The sequence below is a fragment of the Triticum dicoccoides genome, chromosome 5A, assembly GCF_002162155.2.
Source record: "Triticum dicoccoides isolate Atlit2015 ecotype Zavitan chromosome 5A, WEW_v2.0, whole genome shotgun sequence".
Lineage (NCBI taxonomy): Eukaryota > Viridiplantae > Streptophyta > Magnoliopsida > Poales > Poaceae > Triticum > Triticum dicoccoides.
The window spans coordinates 333,135,386-333,149,277 of NC_041388.1; positions in this window are offsets into that span (position 1 = coordinate 333,135,386).

Here is a 13,892-nt window from a genome sequence, read left to right on the forward strand (position 1 = left end):
CCGAGGAGTACCGTGATTACCCTAACGAAGAGCAATATCAGTGCACCGACCCATCAGGCAAGCAACCAACCAGTTGATCATATCGATACAATCCCATGTTCTCGCTTCTGCTCTCTTTTACTGTATTAAGACAACGCGTTTCAAACTGCTGTGTGCTACGGTAGTTGAACCCATTTCCTCTGCATGACCTGTCATTGCCACAGTAACTAGATGAAACCCACTAGCATGTGTAGGAGTTGATTGAGCCATATGTATGTGTTGTTCCTACCTTGCTATGCCTGCTATGCTTAGAGTCGAGTCAGGTCTGGTTCATCTGGGTGATGGGCTAGAGTGAAATGATCATGCCGGTATTGAGAGTGATGTGGTGAACACGATTTGGTAAAGGTATCGATGAGAGGCCATGTAGGAGTACATGGTGGGTTGTTTCATTGAAGCCGACCTTAAGCACTGAGATCTGTATGTGTGATTTAAGAATCAGCTACTACCATGCATTGGGCCCGAAACCAATGGACCCTCTCGGCTTCTTATTCACCCTAGTTCTCGGTCCAGGAGTTGCAAGTAGTTTCTGGTGTTTGTAGCCTACTGGAGGCCATGGACAACGCTGACCGTAGGGGTGGGCTGTGATGCGGTAGGTACGTGGCACGGTGTACCGGATACCCGTTAGGTATCTCGAGAACCCTGTACACATCGTTCGGGGCCGTATGGGAAACCTCGGCCGGACTCCCTGCGGATGGAACCTGGATAGGCGATAAACCTGGATTGCAGACTTAGGTGATTAGGTAGGTCGTGACCGACACCCACGTTGGGCTTCCGCTTGAAGGTTGCCGAGTACATGTCGTGTAAACGGCGGTAAGTGGTGAGAGCGTGTATGAAGAAGTACACCCCTGTAGGGTTAACCTAATCTATTCGTATAGCCGCGTCCGCGGTGAAGGACTACTTGGTTGCCTATACAGTTCATAGACAAGTAAACTGGAAACTACTAAAAGCTTCAAGATAAGCGTGAGTGCCGAGATGGCCCCTCCGTAGGAAGACGGAGGTGGATTCTCGGTAGTGTATTGAAGTGGTGAGTAGTGGACTCGTGTGCGCAAAAACCATTTCAAGTTGGTGTATCGTAGGATAGCTTAGCCAAGGGTCAAAGCTGGCTTGCTGCAATAACTCCACCAACCCTTCTTGATAATGTGCATGTATGTAGGATCTGATGTAAGTCTTGCTGGGTACCTTTGTACTCATGTTGCTATAATTTACATTTTACAGAAGACACTGCAACCCCTTCTGATGGGTTCTTCGTAGACGTTGACATCGATGAGTAGACTGAGGCCCAGGTGGTAATCCTGAGCTTGTGAAGGTCCACGTAGTATAGCTAGGCTTTCCAAGCCTCTTTTATTTTACTAGTTGTCTGTACTCAGACAAGTTACTTCCGCTGCTGGTTTGTATGACTGTATGACTTGAATGTGGGTCGTGTGACCCGTACTTGTATGAATGTTATGTATGGCTCTCTGAGCCTTTAAATAAAGTACTTGTGTCGTAGATTCATGTTGTGATGCCTTGTTGTATTTGCACATATCGAGCACATTGTGTGTATGATTGAAATGCTTGGTATGTGTGGGATCTGACTATCTAGTTGTTTATCTTTAGTAGCCTCTCTTACCGGGAAATGTCTCCTGGTGTTTCCATTGAGCCATGGTAGCTTGCTACTGCTCCGGAACACCTAGGCTGGCCAGCATGTGTCCTTCTTCGTTCCTGTGTCTGTCCCTTCGGGGAAATGTCACACATTGAGTACCGAAGCCCTGTTAGCCCGCTACAGCCCGGTTTACTGGAGTCCTGCTAGCCCAGTGCTACAGCCCGAACCCACTTGCTGATGACCGACACGTTCGATGCTGGGTCATGGATGCCTGTCCCTGTATGTCTGTGCCACTTTGGGTTTACGACTAGTCATGTCAGCCCGGGCTCCTTATCATATGGATGCTAGCGAAATCATCATATACGTGAGCCAAAAGGCGCAAACGGTCCCGGGCAAAGGTAAGGCGACACCCGTGGGAATACCATGCGTGAGGCCGCAAGGTGATATGAGGTGTTACAGGCTAGATCGATGTGATTTAAGTCGGGGTCCTGACACTCTAGGGCATACTTCATTCAGAGACAACCCCGATGCAACGATGGAGATTAAGGTGTCGAGCCGGTGATGATGGAGATCATGACGATGCTTTGTAGATGGAGCTCAAAAGCACAAGATGATGATGACCATATCATGTCACATATTTTGATTGCATGTGATGTTTATCTTTTATGCATCTTATTTTTCTTAGAACGGCAGTAGCATTATAAGATGATCCTTTCACTAAATTTCAAGATAAAAGTGTTCTTCCCGAGTATGCATCGTTGCTAAAGTTCGTCGTTTCGAAGCACCACGTGATGATCGGGTGTGATAGACTCTATGTTCACATACAACGGGTGTAAGACAGTTTTGCACAGGCAAAATACTTGGGTTTAACTTGACGAGCCTAGCATGTACAGACATGGTCTCGGAACACTGGAGACCGAAAGGTCGAACGTGAGTCATATACTCGATATGATCAACATAGAGATGTTCACCATTGATGACTACCCCATCTCACGTGATGATCGGACATGGGTTAGTTGATTTGGATCACGTATCACTTAGTTATCTTGAGGGATGTTTATTTATGTGGGAGTTCATTAGTAATTTGATTAACTGAACTTAATTTATCATGAACTTAGTCTTATCGTTTTGCATATTTATGTTGTAGATCAATGGTCAGAGCTATTGTTCCCCTAAATTTTAAATGCGTACCTAGAGAAATCTAAGTTTAAAGATGATGGTAGCAACTACGGGGACTGGGTCCCTAACTTGAGGATTATCCTCATTGCTGCACAGAAGAATTATGTCCTTGACCCACCACTAGGTGAAAGGCCTCCTACAGGAGCTGAAGCTGATGTTATGAACGTCTGACAAGCTCGATCTAATGACTACTCAATAGTTCAGTGTGTCATGCTTTACAACTTAGAATATGGACTTTAAAGACAATTTGAATGTCATGGAGCATATGAGATGTTCCAAGACTTGAAGTTAATATTTCAAGCTAATGCCCGGGTTGAGAGTTATGAAGTCTCTAAGAAGTTCTATAGCTACAAGATGGAGGAGAACAGTTCTGTCAGTGAACACATACTCAAAATGCCTGGTTATCATAACCACTTGACTCAGCTAGGAGTTGAACTTCCCGTTGATAGTGTTATTGACAGATTTCTTCAATCAGTGCCACCAAGCTACAAAGGCTTCGTGATGAACTATAATACACAAGGGATGAATAAAACAATTCCTGAGCTCTTCGCAATGCTTAAGGCCGCGGAGGTAGAAATCAAGAAGGAGCATCAAGTGTTGATGGTTAACAAGGCCACTAATTCCAAGAAAAAGGGCAATGGAAAGAAAGGGAACTTCAAGAAGAATGGCAAGCAAGTTGCTACTCCCGGGAAGAAGCCCAAAGCTGGACCTAAGCCTGAAACTAAGTGCTTCTACTGCAAAGGGACTAGTCACAGGAAGCGGAAACTGCCCCAAATATTTGGCGGATAAGAAGGATGGCAAAGTGAATGAAGGTATATTTGATATATATGTTATTGATGTGTACCTAACTAATGCTCGTAGTAGCGCCTCGGTATTTGATATTGTTTTTGTTGCTCGTATTTGTAATTTGAAATAGGAGGTACGGAATAAATCAAGATTGTCTAAGTATGAGGTGACGATACGCGTCGGTAATGGTTCCAAGGTCGATGTCATTGCTGTCAGCACGCTACCTCTACATCTACCTTTGGGATTAGTTTTAGACCTGAATAATTGTTATTGTGTGCCAGTGTTGAGCATGAACATTATATATGGATCTTGTTTAGTGCGAGACGGTTATTCATTTAAATAAGAGAATAACGATTGTTCTATTTATATGAGTAATATCTTTTATGATCATGCACCCCTGATGAATGGTCTATTCTTGTTGAACCTCGATCGTAGTGATACACATATTCATAAAATTGATGCCAAAAGATGCAAAGTTGACAATCATAGTGCAACATATTTGTGGCACTGCCATTTATGTCATATTGGTGCTAAACGCGTGAAGAAACTCCATGCAGATGGACTTTTGGAATCACTTGATTATGAATCATTTGATACTTGTGAACCATTCCTCATGGGCAACATGACTAAAACTCGTGAAGGCGAATATTTGAGTTACGAGTTTGGCCTTCATTTAAAACAATGTGGAATTGTTTCAAAACTCACACCACATGGAACACCACATCGTAATGGTGTGTCCGAATGTCGTAACTATACTTTATTAGATATGGTGTGGTCTATAATGTCTCTTACCGATTTACCACTATCGTTTTGGGGTTATGCATTAGAGACAACCGCATTCACGTTAAATAGGGCACCATCTAAATCCGTTGAGATGACATAGTATGAACTATGGTTTGACAAGAAACCTAAGCTGTCGTTTCTTAAAGTTTGGGGTTGCGACACTTATGTTAAAGGGCTTCAGACTGATAAGCTCGAACCCAAATCGGAGAAGTGCGTCTTCATAGGATATCCTAAGGAAACAATTGGGTACACCTTCTACCACAGATCAGAAGGCAAGATCTTTGTTGCCAAGAATGGAACATTGCTAGAGAAGGAGTTTCTCTTGATAGAAGTGAGTGGGAGGAAAGTAGAACTTGATGAGGTAATTGTACCTTCTCTCAATTTGGAAAGTAGCACATCAGAGAAATCTGTTTCTGTGATGCCTGCACCAACTAGAGAGGAAGCTAATGATGATGACCATGAAACTTCAGATCAAGTTACTACTAGACCTCGTAGGTCGAAAGAGCATGTTCCGCACCAGAGTGATGCGGCAATGCTATCCTGGAAGTCATGATACTAGACCATGGAGAACCTATGAACCGTGAAGAAGCTATGATGAGACCAGATTTTGATAAATGGCTTGAGGCCATGAAATCTAAGATAGGATCCATGTATGAGAACAAAGTGTGGAATTTGGTGGATTTTCCTAATGATCAGCAAGCCATTGAGAATAAATGGATCTTCAAGAAGAAGATAGACGCTGATGGTAATGTCCCCATCTACAAAGCTCGACATGTCGCAAAAGGTTTTCGAAAAGTTCAAAGGGTTGACTACGATGATACCTTCTCACCCGTAGCGATGCTTAAGTCAGTCCAAATCATGTTTGCAATTGTCGCATTTTATAATTATGAAATCCAACAAATGGACGTCAAAACTACATTCCTTAATGGATTTCTTAAAGAAGAATTGTATATGATGCAACCAGAAGATTTTGTCGATCCTAAAGGTTCTAACAAAGTGTGGAAGCTCCAGCGATCCATCTATGGACTGGTGCACATATCTCAGAGTTGGAATATACGCTTTGATGAGGTGATCAAAGCATATGGTTTTATACAGACTTATGGTGAAACCTGTATTTTCAAGAAAGTGAGTGGGAGTTATGTAGCATTTCTGATATTATATGTGGATGACATATTGTTGATTGGAAATGATATAGAATTTCTGGATAGCATAAAAGGATACTTGAATAAGAATTTTTCAATGAAAGACCTCGGTGAAGCTGCTTATATATTGGGAATCAAGATCTATAGGGATAGATCAAGACGCTTAATAGGACTTTCACAAAGCACATACCTTGATAAAGTTTTGAAGAAGTTCAGAATGGATTAGTCAAAGAAAGAGTTCTTGCCCGTGTTACAAGGTGTGAAGTTGAGCCAGACTCAAAGCCCGACCACTGCAGAAGATAGTGAGAAAGTGAAAGTCATTCCCTATGCCTCAGCCATAGGTTCTATTATGTATGCTATGCTGTGTACCCGACCTAATGTGTGCCTTGCCATTAGTTTGACAGGGATGTACCAAAGTAATCCAGGAGTGGAACACTGGACAACGGTCAAGAACATCCTGAAGTACCTGAAAAGGACCAATGACATGTTTGTCATTTATGGAGGTGACAAAGAGCTCGTCGTAAATGGTTACGTCAATGCTAGCTTCGACACTGATCTGGATGACTCTAAGTCACAAACCGCATATGTATTAATATTGAATGGTGCAGTTCCAAGCAAAGTGTCGTGGTGGGATCTACGTGTGAAGCGGAGTACATAGCTTCTTTGGAAGCAGCACATGAAAGAGTCTGGATGAAGGAGTTCATATCCGATCTGGGTGTAATAACCTGTGCATCGGGTCCAATTAAAATCTTTTGTGACAACACTAGAGAAATTGCCTTGGCGAAGGAATCCAGGTTTCACAAGAGAACCAAACACATCGACACACGCTTCAACTCCATTCGTGAATAGGTCAAGGATGGAGATATAGAAATTTGCAAAGTACATATGATCTTAATGTGGCAGACCCGTTGACTAAGCCTCTTCCGCAAGCAAAAAATGATCAGCACCAAGACTCCTTGGGTGTTAGATTCATTACAATATAATCTAGACTATTGACTCTAGTGCAAGTGGGAGACTTAAGGAAATATGCCCTAGAGGCAATAATAAAGTTGTTATTTTATATTTCCTTATTCATGATAAAGGTTTATTATTCATGCTAAAAATTGTATTGATCGGAAACTTAAATACATGTGTGAATACATAAACAAATACGGTTTCCTTAGTAAGCCTCTACTAGACTAGCTCGTTGATCAAAGATGCTTAAGGTTTCCTAACCATAAACATGTGTTGTCATTTGATAATGGGATCACATCATCAGGAGAATGATGTGATGGACAAGACCCATCCGTTAGCTTAGCATATTGATCATTTCAGTTTATTGCTATTGCTTTCTTAATGTCAAATACATATGCCTTTGACCATGAGATTATGCAACTCCCGGATATCGGACGAATGCCTTGTGTGCTATCAAACATCACAACGTAACTGTGTCATCATAAAGATGCTCTACAGGTATCTTCGAAGGTGTTTGTTGAGTTGGCATAGATCAAGATTAGGATTTGTCACTCCGAGTATCAGAGAGGTATCTCTGGGCCCTCTCAGTAATACACATCATAAGAAGACTTGCAAGAAAAGTGACTAATGAGTTAGTTGCAAGATGATGTATTATAAAATGAGTAAAGAGACTTGCCGGTAATGAGATTGAACTAGTTATGAAGATACCACGATCGAATCTCGGGCAAGTAACATATCGATAGAAAAAGGGAATTACGTATGTTGTCATAAGGTTCGACCGATAAAGATCTTCGTACAATATGTAGGAACCAATTTGGGCATCCAGGTTCCGTTATTGGTTATTGACCGGAGAGGTGTCTCGGTCATGTCTACATAGTTCTCGAACCTGTAGGGTCCGCACGCTTAACGTTCGTTGACGATATAGTGTTATATGAGTTATATGATTTGGTGACAGAATGTTGTTCGGGGTCCCAGATGAGACCACAGACATCACGAGGAGTCTCAAAATGGTCGAGAGGTAAAGATTGATATATAGGACGATGGTATTCGGACACGGAAGTGTTTCGGAGTGTACCGGGTAGTCATCGGAGTAACGGAGAGGTACCGGACACACCCGGGAGGCTAGTGGGCGTATTGGGCCATTAGAGGGGAGCACACCAGCCCACAAGGGGCTGGCGCACCCCCATGGCAGCCTCCCAAGCAGGGAAAGGAAAGGGGGGATTCAGCCTCCCCCTTCCTCCCCTCTTCCCCCATTCCTTCCCCCCTCCGACAAATATGGCAGGTGGGCGCAGCCAAGGGCAGGAGCCCAAGTAGAATTCAGACCTACTTGGGGTGCCCCTTGTGTTGGTGTCAAAACCGGACGATAGGTAGGGGGTCCTGAACTGGGCGTCTGAGGATCAAAGGTAACAAGGGACATATGGGACATGATGTTTACCCAGGTTCGGGCCCTCTTAATGGAGGTAAAACCCTACGTCCTGCTTGATTGTATTTGATGAGTATAGGGTTTACAAGAGTCAATCTACCTCGAGATCATAATGGCTAAACCCTAGATGTCTAGCCTATATGAATTCTGAAAGCCTGTAAGGACTAAACCCTTCGGCTTATATACACACAGGAGGGGCCTAGTGTTGAGTCAGTTTGCAGAAGAAGGAAATTACATATCCAGACGCCAATCTTGCCATTCACGCATAGGAGAGTCCTATCCGGACACGGCGAAAGGTCTTCTACCTTGTATCTTCACAGCCCATCAGTCCGTCCCATATCACAAAGCCCGGACACCCGAGGACCCCCTAATCTAGGACTCCCTCAGTAGCCCCCGAACCAGTCTTCAATGACAATATGTTCGGCACACAGATTGACTTCGGCATTGCAAGGCTGGTTCCTCCTCCCAAATACTTCAAAGCAATCTTCTGAATGAAAGAGCTATATCCGGGTCTACATGATAATCACAACCCTCAATCACGAAGGCAAAATATTTAATCAAAATAATGCGTGTGAACTAACAAATTTTTGGCGAAACGCCACATCTGGCCTCTTTAACATTTCGAACCATTTTTCACCTCCCGCTTCATGTTTTGAGGCGCTGCCTCTATTGACATGTCTTGTCAAAATAGATCGTGTCCACTTATTGCGGGATCCTCATCTATACAGTTTGGGTAATCTAACCATGCCATTTGCACGACCCTTGGGAATAGGCGAGTCTTAAGGCTTGAGGGGGGGGGGTTGATATTCACTGCCTATATAAGAGGGTAAAGATTCCTCTTCCTTCCCACGCGTTCTTCCTTCTCCTGCTTTCCCGTCTTTGAGCCCCAGAACCCCAAACTTCAATCTTCCCACCACCACCAACCTCTCCAGCCATGTCCGGATCTGGTTCGAAGGCAAGTGGGAGGCCTCCTCTGTCACGGAGAAGGGCATCAAGGAGCTCCGGGAGGTGGGGTATCTGTCTACGGACGTCACACACAGGCTCCCTGCCAAGAAGCAAGTCATCCCCACCCCGGAGCCCGGCAAAAGGGTCGTGTTTATTCCTCACTTCCTCCACGGGCTAGGGTTTCCCCTCCACCCCTTTGTCCGCATCCTCATGTTCTACTACGGGCTAGATTTCCATGATCTAGCCCCAAACTCTTTCCTGCACATCTCGGCATTTATCGTCGTGTGTGAGGTGCTACTCCGCAACCCCCTATACTTTGTCCTATGGCTCAAGGTCTTCAATGTGAAGCCGAAGGTGGTCGACGGGCAGCATGCGGACTGCGGCGGCGCCATGGTGAGCAAGCTCCCCAATCCACTTGGCCTAAAGGGGCCTTTGTGGAGACCGTCAAGGTCTGGCAACAGGAGTCGTTCTACATCACTGAACCCCGCGGCCCCAGGTGGGCAGCCACTCTTGAATTCAGATCTGGACCCCCTATACGGCTCGCGTCGTGGAACAACAAGGGTCTGGACTAGGGGTCCACCGCGGAAGTGCTGACGCTGCAAAAGCGCATCAAAACCATGATAAGCAAGAACACCAGTCTCACTGACGTGGTTCGGGTGATCCTCTTCCGCCGAGTCCTCACCTGCCAACTCCGGCCTCTCCATATGTGGGAGTGGGTGGCCAAGAGGGGGAAGATAACCCTCTTGGATGGTTCGGATTCGGATGCCGAACACATCCCCAAGAGGCGCCCCTGGGCCAAGGCCCTGGCCACATCGTAAGTATCAAAGGCTATTGTACAAATATCCGGTCTTTTATGTTTTCAATATAACATATTATGTTGTGTGTATTTTAGTCCTGCCCACGACCTCCCTCATCCAACGCTATCTAAGGGGAGCTCTCTGCACCAGAGATGGTGGAGAGCGAGACGCCTCCGTGAGCCTCTCCACCAACCACCGCGGATGACACCGAGGTGTTGTCCTGAGGGGCCTCTCCTTGCCACGGAGAAGTGAGGGAGGCTGCCAATACGGTGCCTGAGGGTGAGGTCTCGGCTGCCGAGAACATGGGGGGTGCAACCCCCATGGAGACCGACAGTGGGGGCCCTGACCAGTCTGGCCCCCAGCCGAATACTATTCCGGAGACCCACATGGCTCCAGAATCGAGCGAGCAACCCCCTTTGAAGGAGGGGGGAGCATCGACTCCGACAGCGACCTCCACTAATTCGGAGGCGCTGAATACTTTGGTGGAGTCACTATGACGCGCTTCCATCATGGAGGAGCACCGCACCCTGATGGGTGTGGTGGTTGAGATGGTTTAGTCCGCCAAGAGCGGCCTGAACAAAGCCTTTACCAGCCTGCTAACAAGCTTCGAGGTATGCGATGTAATGCTCTAGATGCTTTTCATATGAAGGAAATATACCTGTATATAGATAGTAGCCCCTGATACTCTGTCCGGTTTTTGGAAAAGGCCAAACAAAGGATCTCATTGAATTTGGAGAAGGTGACATACTTTTCTTTTTTCCATAGGCTTCCCTGTTGGCGGCAACCACCCAGGCCGCTGAAGTTTCCAAACTCAATCGAAAGCTGAAGTTAGCCGATGATGAGATCGTCCGCATTAACAAGCGGTTCGATGAGGCGCAAGGTATGCGTGTACTTTTTGAAAGAGTTTAATCATATATTTGAAGAAACATGCAAATTCAGAGTATAACTCATGTATTGTTGTGATTATGAGTGTAGGTAGCGCGGCCAAGGTCGAGACCCTCAAAAGCGCCCTTGCCCAGGCCAAGGAGGCGGCGAAAGCGAGCTAAGAAGCCGCTGATAAAGTGGCTGTGGAATTAAAGACCGAACAGGTCGCCCGGCGCCAGCATGAAGAGAGGGTGGCCGAAGTGGAGGAGGAGCTGAAAGACGCCATCAGCAAATGCGAGACTTTGGAGGAGAAGACTACGTCCCAAGTGGTTGAACTCGCCAAAGCCCTCCATGAGGCCAAGGAGGCACGGACTGAGTCCCGGAGTGCTCATCAAGAGATCCGACAGGCCGAACAGATAGCGGCTGGTAAGCCCTTTCTTTTGCAGAGTATATTTGGCGGTCAGAGATATTCCTTGCTCACTCGACTGTGGAGTTCTCCAGACGCCTTTGAAGATCTTCCGAAGAGTGCTGCTGACGCCGCGCAGTTCTTCCGGGCCCAGGAGGGGAACATTGTCGGGTTTCGGGTTCCGGCAGACCCTTAAGGTTCGAACTCTGGGGTGCGCACGGTGATCTTTCCTCTACCGACTCGCGCTTCTATGGCTCGCAAGAAATCTAGCCCGGAAAGAAGAACTCAATAAGGACACGAGTTTTATACTGGTTCGGGCCACCGATGTGGTGTAATACCCTACTCTAGTGTGTGGTGTGGTGGATTGCCTCAGGGGATGATGATGAACAATACAGGGGAAGAATGGCCTCGCGAGAGGTGTTCTTGAGCTGGTGCGGTGTGTTCTACTTGCTCCGGATCTCTCTCTCTCCTCCTCCTCCTCCTCCTTTCCTCTTTGGGGGCTATTCCTATTTATAGAGGCCCTGGTCCTCTTCCCAAATAATGAGTGGGAAGGGCACCAACAATTGGCCATTTTGAAGAGGAACATCTAATACAAGTTATCTTGACCAAAGGTGGTCTTCGGCTGCCAAAAGCACTGGTGATGACGCCGTCTTGGGCTCCACGGTGACCTCCTTCTTGCCGCTCTGCTGGTCTTGGTCTCGTTGCACCGGAATGGTAACCTTTGCCCGATGCCTTGGACTGTGCTTAGTCCCTTTGCACCGGAGGTGAAACAAGGACACTGCACGGGCCGGCGCCCGCCTGATCTCAATCGTCATGGCTTGCGTCACGGTCTCCTCGCGAGGTGCCCCTGCCTTGATCTCTCCGCCTCCTCGCGAGCCTGCCTGATGAGGCTGCTCCTGAGGAAGCTTCCTATCGTCCGCCCCGCAGGGCTTGGCCGCTTGCGAGGGTCTTGAGTTTGAGCTGATGAAGCTGGGCCGCATTGGGCTCCCACTCGAGCCACGCCGCAGGCTGTAGGCAGGCAAGTCTGGGGACCCCCGTTCCCAGAACGCTGACAGTAGCCCCTGGGCCTAGCAGAGAAGCGAAGGGACAAGCGCAAAGCACCACGGGCCCCAATAGCCTGCGGCCTTGGGCGCCACGTGGAGACAGATTGGACGTGGGTGTATGCGCTTCCCCACGACGCCTCGGCAACCGCACGACTTGACAAGTCCCTGCATGCAGAGAAATGGGTCATGATTACCTGCGATCGTGGTGGTCGGCGGTTGGCCTTCTCCAGCTATAAGTATGGGACTGTGCGAGCCTCGTTAGCATATCCCTTCCTGCTACTCCTTTTCTTCTTCTTGGCTACTCGCCATTCCCATGGCTCCGCCGAAGAGATTCTCGGCCGCGGAGAAAGGAAAAGCTCGTCCGGTAGAGCCAGACTGCCCACCGGCGAAGCGCGGCCGGGGCCGCCCTCGCAAGCACCCCGCGGTCCCCGTAATGGCTTCCTGTGGCCATGGAGGCGGTTCCCTGCGCGGTGGTGAGCGCCCGGTTGCCGATGGGAGGCACACCGTGGCCGCGAGGCCCCCCAGGCCGCGCTTTTGCTCGGCGGAGGTGCTACCGGAGTTCGTCGTGTGGTCGGCGGACCCGACTAGCACCTGGCTCCAGCTCCCCCGTTTCTTCGTAGGTGAACTGCCGGCCGGCGCTCGGGGCGGCCTCTGGCTTCAGGCAGATGGTTGCTGCAGCAGGGCCTCCTGGGCTTCGCTGGAGGTCTCCGCTTCTGGGAATGTGGTCCTGACCCGCGGCTGGCAAACGTTTGCCTGTGCGCGCGGCCTGAGCCGGCGGTGCACCCTGCACTTTAAATTCGATGGCGACGCCACCCTCTACATGAGGGTGTTCGGGGAAGACGGTCGCCGCGCTGGGTACTGCCCCGAAGACGATGACCGCGGCCGCCTGCCCAGCCCTGGTGCTGACCAGGATGAAGACAGCGACAGGCATGTAGGCGGCGGCGCTCGGGGCTCGCCAAGCTTCGGCGACTCTCTCTCAGGCAGCAGATCCTCCAGCGGTGGCCGCGACTAGCCCCCGCGCCGTTTCGCCCGCCTGGGTGAAGGTAGCGGGTCAGCCCGCCGTCGCGCCCTGGTGAAGCGAGAGGAGGGATCTGCCTGAGCCCCCAGAGGCAGCTCGAGCTTTCGCCGCAAGTTGGTGCCGAGCAAGTCGTGCCCATTTTGTTTTTCTTCTTTCCCTGCGCAGAAAAAAGAAGGTAGTGTAGGGCCCCGCGGGGGCGTGTTAGAACTGTTGCTATTGATCATCGTGCTGCTTCCGCTATTTCTGCGCTATGTTTCCGCGTCGCGTGCCCATGTGCGGGAATTATTTAGCTCAGTGGGGCTTGACGCGGTCCTCGCCTCCCGAGGCTGAGGCCTCGCCCTTCATGTCCTGCAAGGATTAGCAGGAGGAGTAGCCTTCGGTCTGGTTGTGGGGGCAATGGGCCCAGGTCCTGTGCTTGTGTCGCGATGCCCGTGGGGCACGGACTGGGAGGGGTGCTCCCGCAGCGGACCCTGACAGGAAAGCTTCAAACAATCAGGGCAGAAAACACTCGCGAGGGCGTCCGCGAACCTCCGTCGCGAGATTTGTGAGAGAAAATGAGGCAAGTGACTGAAAAAGATAAAGAGTCACAAGCCTGGGATGGCAACAGCTCCAGTAAAACTTCAAACAGGAACGAACAAGCCAACTGTAGAAAGCAAATGAAAAAGCCGCGTCCAGCACCTATTCTAGTCTTCGACGTCTTCTCACCAGCGCGGAGCTAACTGCTGCCACTAGGCGTGGGCGGGAGCCCCCGAGGCCCGAGGGCGGCACTCCGGAGACTCCGGGGCGTGTACAGCCCCACTCACGGGCGGCGAGCTTCACAGGCATTGGCCTTCTTCACAGGCACCGGGCCTTTCCCAAAATGCGGCAGCTTCACAAGCACCGGGTGTCGGTGTCAAAACCGGCGGATCTCGGGTAGGGGGTCCCGAATTGT